Source organism: Opisthorchis viverrini (genome assembly GCF_000715545.1).
Source record: "Opisthorchis viverrini unplaced genomic scaffold opera_v5_218, whole genome shotgun sequence".
Classification (NCBI taxonomy): domain Eukaryota; kingdom Metazoa; phylum Platyhelminthes; class Trematoda; order Opisthorchiida; family Opisthorchiidae; genus Opisthorchis; species Opisthorchis viverrini.
Genome location: NW_008751877.1, coordinates 781,027 through 791,256, shown reverse-complemented (window position 1 = coordinate 791,256; position 10,230 = coordinate 781,027). Strand labels below are relative to the sequence as shown.

The 10,230-nt window shown below is 39.7% G+C and overlaps 1 protein-coding gene across 1 annotated transcript in view; it reads left to right on the top strand.

Annotated features, from left to right (window-relative positions):
- Positions 1-9,762, top strand: part of T265_08477 (hypothetical protein) — a gene marked incomplete at both ends in the record, with an annotated part of 16,578 nt that extends 6,816 nt beyond the window's left edge. The window contains one exon of the mRNA XM_009174289.1: positions 9,369-9,762. The remainder of the gene's footprint in view (positions 1-9,368) is intronic.
- Between the last annotated feature and the right edge of the window lie 468 nt (positions 9,763-10,230).

The following is a 10,230-nucleotide window of genomic DNA, read 5'->3' as shown; positions in this document are numbered from 1 at the left end:
TATATATATATATATGACAAAGACTACCTCCAGACACTATGTTACAAGCAATAATCAGTAGATTTTTGTTTGCTCGACAGTGAAACTGATAGAATTTTTGATAAACTTTTGGTGCTGTAATATATCCGAGATTATGACAAGATTGAACACATGCTCAACGTAGCATTTACTCATATGGAGTTTCGTTAGAACACCTGATGGAGTCATTCTCAATATTTTTGTCCTTTAATCTCATTAGATCACACTTTGGTAGTGTCCATTTTCATCGAAGGGCTACCTTATAACTGGGCCCAAAATGGAATTTAATATCCCCATTGATCTTCAAAAAATTAATGTTTGCGCCCTTCCGCTTATACTTTCTCCCCTCAAAAGCCAAATGCAGTTTGCCGCTATGTGTAATGGAGTACCTTGCTCAACCTCCTGCTCTTTTCATATAGTTGGTGAAAGTTATGGTAAAGATAGGTAACCGGATCATTTAGACATATAGGTACAACTAAGAAGACCATGCGCCTTCAGCCCACGGACAAAGACAACGGACCAAAGCCAGAAGCTATTGGGTGCTTGATCGGACCGGACCTCCAGAAATTTATATTTTCGCTTTCTATGAGTTTCATCCATTTTTCGCAGGATCAGATTAGTATATTATTACAATATAATATATATCATATTGTATATTGAACACAAAAGCTTGAACATTCTCAGGCAAATAAATCGTAATATAAAGTGAAAAGTCCCATAAATTTGCAACAGTATTCTTTCTACAACTTGCTATAGATTCATAAATTAACTTCAGGAAGGTCTGTCATATTTTTGCTCTTCCCCCGCGTTAGTAGTATTGGTTTGTTCTAGTGATGTAAAAGTAATAAAAAGAGATATATTCTGCCCTCGTTTTTCACAGTTAGGCTGGATGAAAAATCCAGGCGCAGGTAGAGCAACGCTCCATACCAGTGAACTTTGACCCAATTGAATTAATACGTCTTACTCGCACTCTCCCGGAAAGCACGCGACTTCAGAAAGACAAAACAAAGACATGTTGCTTGGTCAGTAAAAGAATTCCCAATGGGTGATGTGAAGCAAAATCAGAAGCTGAAAGTGGCGGATGACACGTAATATGCGCGCCACCCAACTTAGGCTTGCAGTGTTAGACCCACTCAACTTTCCTCTGGTGATGTTTCCTCATTTGTTAGTAAACGTTTGGACAGTATATTGTGCGGTTACGTTGAAACTGGATTTCACTCCGGTCAGGGCTAGTGTTTTCCTCATGTGACACCATTTCTTTGTACGATTGCCGGGCCCGCAGTGTTGCAAATGCCTACAGTACTTACTTATCTAGATTTTAAACGCGGGGCAATGAAATATTTCTCTAAAAGTTTCATTGCTGAGCTTCAGAATAAGAGACCTCCGGTTCTCCTTCAGATAAACAATAATTACTTTGGATGGAGGAGTTTGGCAACCAGCTAACAAAATTGACGTACATGTATCTGTCTGAGTATCTAATCCTGAAGTCATGAGAAAATCATGATTACAAAAAACTGTCCAGTTATCTAACCCAATAAAACTCGTGGGGTTTAAGGCCAGGATAATATCGAAATCATGAATTTGAACCTAGAACTTTGGTAGCCGTTATAGTAGGGAAAAACTAAGAAAGATTCTAACGGTGCCAGTCAGCTGTCCACAACAGCTATACTCCTAGGAAGAAGTCACATTTCCGTAAATGTCACCCGGGGCTTCACAAATCAATCAAAATGCCTGTTTTCCTAATGAAATTATCCCCGAAAATAGTGCGGATATCTCAGTCATTCTAATCTCTTGCTTTAATGAATCTGAAAGGATGCACGTGGAGGTTCTGCCATTTCGAAGAAAGACCTTAATATATGCACATCTAATAAGTGACAGAAAGAAAATCATAGTCCGTGAGTTTGTACATGAACAGCTGAAACAAGCAGATGGGTAATGCCACCGAATGGTTGAAAATTGACAGCCTATACACAGGCAAATATTGTGACAGGCATAGGTATTAGCAAAGTGTGAAGGGTAGACAGCTCATACTGGTGAATGAACTATCAAGTGATCACCCATACTTATTCGCACGGAGCCAGCTTTGACTCTTCTCAGCAGATAGAGCACATTGCCGTTTCATTTGACGTTTTACGCAAACAAAACTAACATCTGTGGTAAAGTGCATCCTACCAATGACAGTCGTCGATACTTGCTATGGAGTATGCCGTCCAAAATAGGGGAAATCAACATTGGGTTTTGATTTGATGGTTGGTCACCAAACTAGCGAGATGCCCCGATATGTCGATTCTGTAACGTTACCTGATACAAGAAATATCGCAGACTAACGGCGATTACTGTGTTCCAATTAATCACAACTATTTTACCTAATTAGTGAGGTAATACAGTCATTCAGGATCTAATTGGAACGAGTAGACTTTGCATGGCCTAACGGTGCTATTTGTGTCTCCTCGTTGTACTATAATGCACATCTTTTATCCTGAAGAAAGGGGGATAAACACTTGGGAAGATCCACACCTGCAAACAGAATATTACAGATTGCAGCAGAGGGGATTTTGTTCTCCATCACAAAATCGTGTATTGCTAGCTCAGTGGGACTAATGGCGTGTGCATGTTGACGCTTGAATATGCATTCTACATGCATATACATATGTATCCAGGTGTCATTTTGAGGTAGATATATGTAAGAGGTTAACTGCATTCAATTTTTAATATTACACTCACAGGCTCATCACTTGCACTTTTAGCACACAAATCTAAATACAAATTCTGAGAAAAACATTCAGAAAAGTCGTGGTATGAATGGCTCGATTTGTTCACCTTAAAGGCACTAAAGAACAAGAAAACTCTAGAAGGTAACCATGCAAGAATCCGCTAAGTTAAAGACAACGCTCTGAACCTAAAAATGCTGGCGGCTCTCAAAGGGGCCTAGACCAGTTATGACACAGACCTATTAACAAACAGGAGTGCTAGTTACAGCTGCAAACTATTCTCATTGATTGTTTGTTATGAAGACGCTTTCACAGCAGGTAGCGCAGTATGTACAGAAAAAGGCATTTCGGCTTAGATTTAACTCTATTTGTCGTTTTTATCTTCAGGGCCTTTGGACCTTTAGCCAAATAATCGAAAACATTAGTGCAGTGTAGGGTACAACAGTGTAAATCGATTAGGCTGGTCAGATTCTACCTCTGTTGTCTCGGTACTACTCATTTCAAGTTAGCACTAGGTTCTGTGAACAGAGAGACAACAAACAATAGAGTGCTAGTATGCACATTTGGTATTTCGCGCGACAAATCTAACTCTTTGTGATGTTCAAAGCACAACCACTAAAGTTATGGTTCTCCGACTTTTACCGAACTGTTAATAAACAAATTGTAATTAATGGTCTTTACTGTGTTCTTTCATGCCCTCAAGTAACAACTCATATAAGTTAAAAAGTGAAAATTCTGAAGCATTTTCATCGCCTTCTGGCAAAAGTAACCTCTGAAAGGACGTATGTATGAACAAATATTATCCTATTGGATATTCTCAGCTGCTTCTAAGCCACGAAGAACCCACTCGGAACAGTAGAGTTAATATTTTGATGCTATGAAAGTGTTACACAAACCCCCTGTTTTGCCTATGCATGCATGTAGATTATTCTTTGGTAATATTTGCCACCCCACTTTCATAAGCGAATCCGACTTTATTAAAAGGGAAACGAATGACAAAATTTTTAGAGGAATTGCCCAGAATTCTTAACTTTGATGATGAAAGGACACCGAAACTTCAGCGTTGTTTTAATCGATACTGACCGCTGTTTGCTGATTTCACTTGTTTTTTTAATTTACTTGATCGGTACCAACCGCACACAGTCGACCTTCTAGGGCGAAAATGCTTTGATCATGGCGGATCGGAAATTAATTCATAGGAGTTGTCGGAATGTACCTGTTGCCACCAATGCCCTAACACGTTTGCGGATTGGCGATAAAGATGCTTGTTGTCGGTGGCGGAAAAGGCGCAAATACAGCTCAAAAATCAATCGACTGAATAAGACAAACGCTAAACAACGCATCCTGGCCCACTCTGAAAGGAACAAATAATCCAGAATTACAACAAGTATTGGTCTGTAGAAAAACGTGTGCTCATCAAACTCGTGACGGTTTACCGGTTGGGGTGTGGAGTAAATTCAATCCCAACTTGGAAACACAGAATTATTTCTTTACTATACGAATGACCGGTACAATAAACCGTGCAAATCTACAACTCCGCCATAGGCTTCTGAATTCTTGTTACTTGTATATGGGTTTTTCACTGAACTTTGTCACTTGAAATTGCGGTAGCGATGATGCACAAATGGGTCTAATCGATAGATAAGTGTGTAGGATGTTAGAGACCAAATGGACGATAATATGCAATAGCGGTTACAAGTGGCTCGCATTCTCATGGTTCAACTGCCATCAGTCAAATTCGCCGACATCTGATGAGTTGTTCAGTGGAGTTGTCAAATAGACTTGTGCGAACTTGTTTAATTAAAAAAAAACTTGCGCATCAAAGTAAAGTAAAAATGGACGCCAGTTAACTAAGATCAAGCAAATAAACCAGTAGTTGATATGGTGTTATTTATTTATACTGAAATCACGATAAATCGAGTAAGTTTAAGGGAATTTAACCTGATTGTGAAAATGCCTAGGTTGTTTTATCAATGGCTGTCAGTTAATAAACGGTAAGCAGTAAAAAAAATCGGTATTCTATTTCATTAACTAGCTTGCTAGTCACCACTGTAGGTGCTCATTCGGCACTAACAGAATGATGCACCTTATCCCGACAAAACTTCCGCTCCTAAGTGATGTAGTCACTTACAGATGTGATACATTACACTTTGCCCACACAAACGAGTGGAAATGCAAACAGAACTACCAGTGGCATTTTCTAATATTGTTGTGAAGAAAGTAAACAATATGGGTCAGCAGTTATCGACTCTTATTTTTGCCATCTAATGAGAGTAAATTAACGAAAATTTTCGGTAGCTGAGGGCTTTCTCGAATTTTTTCCATCAGCCTCAAGACCGAAAACTGCGAAACAAGGGCGATTTATTATGTGTGAAAGAATAATTTGTCTTTCTTGAAGTACATCACTATTTGGTGATAATATCAGTTCCGAATATCCCTCAAAAATTGGAAGGACGTCCCCACTGACTGTAAAAATCCATAAAACGGCGGTGAATTCTCAGGTAGAAAAACCTGAAGGTTCAATCTTACTCGACCGAGGAAACAGACAATCGAAAAATCAAGATAGAACGGACAAGGTCAAATAGGTTTATGAACTCTGTTGCTCGGTCGTGGTATACCTTGTGAACAGGGCTATAGCATCCGTCTTCAACAGGGAAATAAAGCGCTGTTCTTTTCTCCTTCAGTGATTGAATCTTTGTTACTAGTTTGCTATCCTCGGTGGTTTCATTTATGGACTAGGTGTTTACAAACCGGTGCCGGGTTGTAAAGGAGAGTCCATAAACACACGACCGTGCATGGTGTGCGTCTCACTTTTAAATAAATGATGGGGAAACAGCGCCCAGAATAATTATATGCCAGGCTTGAAATGTGGTGACTAATAGTTTGAAAGAAAAACGTTTTTGGTGAAGAATTTATTGCAAGTATGATACCTGAGTGGATACTTTAGCAAAAATCTATAGCCTTCCAAAAAGATCTTTTTCAAAACACTTCGATGTTTTGTTAATCGCTGTCCTCACCACATACGCGTGTGTGATAAAATCAGCCCTGATAATTCTTACGTTTTGGTTAACCAGTCTTAGAATCTCTTTAGCAAAGTGAAAGCAAACGATTTTCCCACGCGTTTGTGAGAACACGCCTCAGTCTACCATACTTTTCTTACATTAGTGTAAATGCCGGAGGCACTGCCCGAGAATAAATTATACGATGGATTTTCGTGTATTTATTTATGCCGCGTTCCAATCGCACAAGCATTCTCTAAAAACATTTACTGATGAACTTTTTTGGAACGTTCAATTACACCAGTAACCGAACTTTTTTTACGCACATTTGATTGTTTCGAGGATTATCAAGAGGAATAAAACTGGGGCTTCTTGGATAGCACTGTAACAATTCAGCTTGTTTAGTTATTAATCGTGACAGTCTCTGCAGTCCGAGTATAAAAAGTAGGGTGGGTATTTCGGTATAAATTGGTCGCTATACTGCTGCTTGTTTTCGTTTAAAAACAGTTCGCTCAAGTGACCGTTGGCTTGTTCGCTGAGCTGGGCAATTTGATTGCAATCAAATTGCACAGATCAGCGAACAAGCCAATGACCTTCTACGTTACGTGAGCTACCAACATTTTCCTCTACAGTCCACTGAAGTCCTTACTCAAAGCAATCCCGACAGACCATCACGGGTCCTGTGCTTCCACTGATATAATGTTATCTATATTATGCAAGGGTATCCTGGTTGTCATTTCAACCTTGTGCAACAAGTCTGCTTTCATCCCCTCAGTTTCTTTGTTTTACGTGACATACGATCAGCGGTGACAGTGGCTCTGTCTGTGGGGTTTTGTTTTAAAACACCCAAGCAAGATACCCAATAAAATAATACGCCTATAAAGTTGCGTTCTGTATACGTGGTGCACAAATCCTGAACTAAATCCACTTGTAATATCAAATTTCAATGGGAGATTTTTTACGGTCTTTAGTTACTTTGAGTTCAGTTCAATTTTGTTACTCTGTGGCTCATTTACCGCAATTTTGGATTGATTTCGTCTCATAACTTTGCTCTGCCTTCAAGGCAAAAGATGCCGGGAGCAAACCCAACAACGTAGTTTTACCAAATACTAATTGGTAGGAAATGACCACCTTTAGTCACATACCTTTTAAGGAAAACGGTTAGAAAAGAAGACAAAAGTAGATTCCAGTAGGAAATTATGAGCAGATTACAAAATAAATTATTTTTTTGAAAGCCCTACATGATACTGACGTGAGAATGGCGTAGGAAGTGTACCCTCTACTTTTGGCAACGTATTTACGGTAAAGTGTCCCCCAAGATGTTTTTTACGCTTAGCGAAACAGAGGTTTGACGCTCATTCCTTCCGCTAATTTCTGTTGGAGTTTGTCCAATCACTCTTAAATCCGTGTTTGTTATCTCAACTGCATTCAAATTCGAATGAACTTATAATTTTTCAGTAACGGTTTTCTAACAATTTTCTACTCTTTGGGAAGGTCATCGCAACCAAAACAAACAGTGCGTGCAAACTGATCAGTACGTTCTCCAACCGTGCATTCAGTGGTTGAAATTCGCGTACAAATGCGAAAATTCCCTAAAACCTTGATGCTAATTTGGAGCTGAAATTCACAATCAAAATCACTCAATTAAACGACGTCGAAATGTATGGTTTCTCGCAATAATCGATAGCAGAGCTAATTAATTGACCCGTTAGCGGAATGTGAACGTTTGACACTTTAGCACATCAATCAGCACACCGTTCATGTACAGATCTGCTGATTGCGAAGGATGTGTGAAATTATTTGTATGTTGGAAGTTTAGATATAAATTTGTAACATTTATCAATGAGTTGGTTGCAGTGTGTTTCCCATCTTACGGTATAGCACATTCCATAAAACTGAGTTTTGTGGTGCAACTCGGAGTTAATACAGGCTCTATTATAGTAAGAATATTCAGAAACCTTGTACACTGTTACCGAAAATTTCACCTGCTTCCGTTTTCCAACTGGGTAAGTTGATACAATCTTCATGTGGCAACAAACTGACCGTTTTTCTATAGTCTCGGCATCATGCATCATAGATTATGTTGAGACATCAAGTTTAGTTATCTATTCCTATCTGATTTGGTTGTTGGTTCCCTTACTGAGCTTGGCACATTAGTTGCCGACTTTTTGCTGGTTGAGTTGATACATCCGTCGCGTTATTAGGAAGCGAGGTGTAGCTATGCGCTGGTGGTCTTAAAACAATGTTTACGGATAAATTAGGCAGATCAAAGACCATTTGTGCCGCCTGAGGTGCCAGTGCTCTCCTCAGTAGTGAACTCTTTTAATTTATCTTACCAACGGCTGTAGGGGTTGAGCGCTTGATATGTTTTTGTCCTCCTGATGGAAAATGTCTACTGTATACATGATCGTGTTGAAAAAATCAAGCCGGTTAAGGAATATTTTGTATGGTGAAAAGGAAAAATATTTGTACATGTGACATATAACAAGCTGAAGGTCTGTGTTTGCTGAAACGTATTCGGATAACTCAAGAATCTTCTACTCAAAAACACGTACTATCTCCTTTGTCAGAATATTTCAGTAAAACTCACAGGCGCTGACTCGTTCCGTCTAAAGGCCATGCATTTCCCCGATTGCGGCTCGTTCCTTAGGTTTACACGCAGTTATTCAGCTAGCGGTGTTCTGTTTGAGAACACGACTGCCAGGTAGATGCAGAAAAAATAATCCGAAGTGAAATACTTGCGCAACACTGAGCCCCCTCTTAAGCACCAAGTAAATTAGCTGCAACACATGGGACTTCGGGTCAGTCACGTTTTCTTGAGCTTACACAGTTGCACTTTATGGAATGACGGCTCAGTCACTACTAGGTATTTGACAATTATTGTAAGACAAACTTATCAGTTTCACAGTTTTGTATTTAGCTGTATTGGATTGGTCGGTTATCCTATACTGGTTTCGTCGTGCTTTTCAAAATATTCCACCTTAGCTTTCTGATTCTTGCTATTCCTTCTGTATGATGTTTCCGCTGTGACTTCGGAACATCCACGAGTTTTTACGAGAAGCACAGATGCAGGCCACAATAAAAACACCGCAGATGCCCGTAAATGACGGCAAATGTGCAAGCGTGGACACGTTCTCTTGCTCAGACTTGTCAATTCAGGCTCATTCAGAGTATCAGTCATCCCACTGGCCTCATATAATAACCCACCTGGGTCTCAGGCCCTGTCGCTGTGAGCAGATAAATTGCAAATGAAAGAAAGATTTAGAACAATTTTGTCAAGACAGGATGAGAACTGTTCAGAGAAGGTTTACCTCAATGCAAAGTCATCAGGAGCTTGATTTCAGCGGTCCTAAACGTGTTAATGTGATTTGGTCCGGAAACGATTCCACGATCACATGTTCGGATACTTGAATGGGAATGTACGATATTTACCGGAGTCCGTCGAAAGTGGACAGTGAATTTAGGTATGTGAATGATAAGTTATTGTAAGCCCACAACATTTTGCCAGCGATATCATTCTTAGGACATTTTACATCGTTCGTTAGACCAGTCAGTGCATAAAATTGCAAATGAACCAGTTGAGGTAGCCGGCGCGTATCTAATGCATTTCTTGTGAGCATGGTTTTCATTGGTTTTCCAGCAAAGAACACACAATTCTCTGGCGAATCTCATACACGCGAGCACTGCAATCCGTGCTCGTCCTTATCACAACCTGCCGTTCTACGTTCAACCGATACGCATGAGGCGTGTTTTGCCATGCCGTCTGCTGCTCACAAACAACTTCACCAATCACAAGGATATGCACTGAACACCATCAACTGGTCAGCCCAAAATACAAACTCGCTTTCGATACGGAAGTTGGACCAGTTCGCATGAATCACGTGACCTATTAATCACCTGAATTGTATGGAGAACTACACCTGTAATTATTCAAAATGTTTCATGTCATTTTCCTTTATGCAACTATGCGGAAGAGTTTACTTATGCCCATTAAATATATACACATATATACTTGAGAAAATACACGAAGTTTTATTCAGTTCAGAGCACGCTTTGTTACCCCTTAACTGTGAATGTGTGGTACTACTTGCGTCCAATACTTTGAAAAAGTTTAGTGCTTCCAAAAAATGGAAGATGGCAGCTTTCGATACCTAATTTGTATGTTTTCCTCGCATTTCTCAGTAGACCAGAAAGTACAGGGTAATAAAGAAGGAAACAAACACACAAAAGATAATTCAAACATCAGATAAAATACTTTCCTTAAGGCTCTGCGGGTGCGTGAATCATCGTACCGGTCTGTCGTTAAAATAAGCATAATTTACGACCTGCAGGAGAGTGACGCTTTGTTTATTCGGCTCGTCGTCTCGAATCAACGACCGGAAGGCTGCCGGCATAAATGGGCCAACGGGATAAATTTGTAGAACAATATAATTTGTGACTTTGCTGACGGACTTTTGGCAGTTGACTATTGGACGTGATTGATTTTATTGCTTGTATTTTAA